Source organism: Manacus candei, unplaced genomic scaffold (genome assembly GCF_025592945.1).
Source record: "Manacus candei isolate 608988 ecotype Guabito, Panama unplaced genomic scaffold, ASM2559294v1 h1tg000069l, whole genome shotgun sequence".
Taxonomy (NCBI): Eukaryota; Metazoa; Chordata; class Aves; order Passeriformes; family Pipridae; genus Manacus; species Manacus candei.
This window is the reverse complement of record NW_026138117.1, coordinates 5,104,417-5,108,043: the sequence shown is the minus strand read 5'-3', so window position 1 is coordinate 5,108,043 and position 3,627 is coordinate 5,104,417. Positions and strand designations below refer to the sequence as shown.

The 3,627-nt window shown below is 41.5% G+C and overlaps 1 long non-coding RNA gene across 1 annotated transcript; it reads left to right on the top strand.

The window, feature by feature from the left end:
* Positions 1-290: 290 nt before the first annotated feature.
* LOC127479689 (uncharacterized) lies at positions 291-3,143 on the top strand. The gene is made up of 3 exons (XR_007907654.1): positions 291-620; positions 1,471-1,589; positions 3,105-3,143. It is a non-coding gene; the product is annotated as an uncharacterized LOC127479689 (long non-coding RNA).
* Positions 3,144-3,627: the final 484 nt, after the last annotated feature.

Genomic DNA, 3,627 nt, shown 5'->3' with positions numbered 1-3,627 from the left:
TTATTATGAATTACTACAAAAACTACTAGTAGTAAAAACATATAAATATATGCTACAAGTCATTGCAAAATTACTACTATGAAAACAAGTATATATATTACAGGAGTAAAGCAAATATAGATATATTAGAAGTTACTGCTGTATTCCAATGAGTGAAACAAATACATACTTACAAACCTTTACCTGTGTGCATGCCTATAAATATTTTATGCAAGGTGTTACCAGTATGACACTGACCAAACTGCTCTCAAGAGTGGGTCTAATCAAATAAAGATGATCCACATTGCAAAGTCCGGAGTCAGCTCCAGACTCCATGCTGCATCCCCAGCAAGTGTCCAATCTGTCCGGGAGACCTCTTGCAGAGAAGCTCATTTTGGGTAGGCAGCAAGTTACTTTTTACACCTTTATGGCATAAATATCTGTGTATAGGACATCTGTTCCTGGGACAGTTGTCGTTTGACTCCTGTTTTCCTGGAAGGTCACGGTTTCTTTGTCCTGCACCCATCAGGGTTTCTTTGTGCTGCCCACTACTCCCCATCAAGGAAGTTTTGACTGAGTTTATCAGGGTCTGATTTTATCAGGGATGTCTTGGAACTCTGACTGAGACACCTTCTTTGCTGGTATGTTTACTGGATTGTCTTTGTGGGGGCTGTGGTCAGGTATCTCAGGGGTCAGAACTTAAAATGAAATCAGCCTTGTTCTGCAAGCCAGGAGAACTCTGCATGGCCTTCTCAGGGACTAAGGAGTCTAGGCCATGTCTTACCGGGAATTAATGGTACCAGCTTGAGCTGGGACTAGACAAAAGTAAAACTGAGACAGCTTCACTCCAGTACATGCACCAAATGGGGGGATTGATTATGAGTCAGCCACTTGATACTATAAATACCTGTAGCCTCCCTGAACCTACTGAGCAATCCTGTACAGCAAAAGGCTCCTCAGCAGTGACCTCCTCTTGGGGAGAGACACCTCTCAAGGTAACTTTTCAAGTCCGAGAAATCCCTGACCCAGGATCTCATATCTAGAACAAGGTAAGCAATATTTTGCATTAGGCCAAAGAGTTTACTGTATGCTAGCAGCATTTATATATCCATCTATAGCTTAATTATTAGAAGTGTAGTAAGTAGTAGCGTGTTTGACATCTGTCTAAATTATCGTTTTAACCATAATTTAAATAATTGTGAAGTCATCATCAAATCATTGTTACATCATTGTTTAATTACCATTCAATTGTTGCTTAATCACCATTTGATTGAAATTTAATTTTCATTCTGTCATCAACTAATTATCATTTCATCATGGTTTAATGATTAATAAGCCCCTTTTAGTTAACCCCACAATGAGGACTTCTCTTAACAATTCACCTGTGACAAGGTGACACTTAGTCTGCACTAGGGAGATGAAGCCTCCTCAGGAAGAAGATTAGAAGATTTCTTTGAATACATTTAACGTACATCTTATGACTCCTGCCAGGACCATCCTTCAGACCAGCTCACCAGTCTGTGGAGACCATAACCATGTCAAGCATGGTGTATTGCACAGATGGAGGGCATCATCCAGAGCACACCAGGCCAAGCATACACTGTACCTAGGTAAACTCAGAGGAATATCTAGGAGCTGTCCAGAATGACAGAATGATGGGAAAATGAATTGAAAGAGTGTGCTGTGCTCATGGCCTTTTTCAATACCACTCTTCCAGCGCTTTCTAAATCACACTAGTAGTTTGAGCTGATCGTAATGTAAGCTATTAAACTGGTAATATAAACCTCTCATGAGTGCTAAGCATGGAGTTAGAAAGTGAATTAAAATTGACAAAGCAGCTGTGCTTTTTCAGTGCTTTTTTAAGATGCATTAAAAAGTTCATCTTACTGTAATGACCAGTCTCCCTCACACATACAAAGTGGTCTCTCCAGGTCAAAGAGTGGCCACTCTTTGCAGAACTGGGAAGGTGATACCATGTGAGGAAGCATCTCTTCCACCCTGGAGCAAATGGAAGAAGCAGTTCTTGAGTTCTGAATACTCTCAGCTTCCCTTATGCCACCAGAGAAGGAGCGAGCTTCATGTCCTCCTGATTTCAATTTCTTGAGCTTCAGCCTGAAGGGGGGGAAGAGGAGTCAGACTACAGCACTTTGTTGTTTTTCTTGTCTTAAACAAGGACACACCAAGGGTAGAATTTCATATTACATGTAGGCAAACTGGAAATAGTGGTTTTTGTTCACATGATTCAACCGCAAGTGCTCTCTTTATGTCCCCACCCTTCATTAGTGTGTTATTTGTGCTGTGTTGCTCAGCAGCACTGCAGGGAACAGTTGCAGAATGACGGCATATTTGGGAGGAGGAGCAAGTAAGGCAAAAGATATAAATGACTGCAAATGAAAGGACAGAGGTAAAGGAAAGAAGCCAAATATGTACTTTAGATAAACTGTCTCCAACATAGATCTCATCATAGAACAGACCTTATCTCCTTTTTTAGAAAGTTAGGTGCATAGATTTTACAAGTTGCAAAAATTTTGTTTTCCCTTGTTTTTTTACCTAGCAGAAGCTTATAAAAGCTTGTTTTGCTTTGTTCAAGAGCAGCTTTTCAAGGCCATGTTTCAGTTTACTGAAAACATTACAAATCTGACATATTTTTACACCAACTGGGTGAGGTGTTCAAATGCAAGCAACGAGGAGGGGAAGGAGCATGGTTAGCAGGCTGTGCCCCACTCGCAGGAGGTCTCCTGCCCCTCCAAGGAGTTCTGTGCCCAGTAGGTTCCTCCCCTGGACCTCCCTGTGACCCTTAGGCTTAGGAGTCATCAGGAAAGCCACAGCAGCAAAGAAGGGAAAAGAAAAAGAGTAAGTGAAGCAGTTGTATGGTGGCATTGATAGACGACTACGAAGGAGCTACTCTTTAGGGCAGCTTTCAGAGGCACCCGAACATGGGGGAGAAAATAGCCCAAGGCCCCAGCTGGCCTTCTACAGAGCAATTGCAGACTGTCTCCTCACCTTCCTCGTACTGGTATCTACAGCAGTTGAGATCCATAATTTTCTAGGTTTTCTGGAAAGGGATGGCATCAATGACTTATGGAGAGGATGTTGCAATAACTCTTTCCTCTCTCCTGGCACAGAAAGCAAGCTCACAGAGCATAGACAGAAATCTGTAGAAGCCCAAAACCAGCTCTCAGCAAAAGGAGTTGAATCACAAACCTTGGAAAACAAGGCCGACAAACATCTCGTGATTCAAGAAGTTTGGACCCTTGTCCTGAGACCTGTTCATGTGCAACCCGGAGATATAAACCTGGCTCCAAGCAGAATTAAGAAAGGACTTTTTGAGATGATTGTTAAAACCATGTCTAAACCCCTGTAATCCCTCTATCCCCCATGTAATCCTACTAGAAGAAAAATTAACTATTTGGAAATTGCAGTAAAAACTTGTGTAACTCCCCAATTAACATAGGTTGTCCCCTTCATTAACATGTCCAGCCCCAGATGCCTTTAAAATTGTGTTCTCGTGTTCAATAAAGCATTCCAGTTTCCCCATACTGGAATCATGTCTAGCTTTTATTTTTCAGACCGCCACTGAAATCAGATAAAATATCTTAAAAAAAAATACTCAAAAGGCTTCGCTGGGAACTCAGAAAATATGAGCAT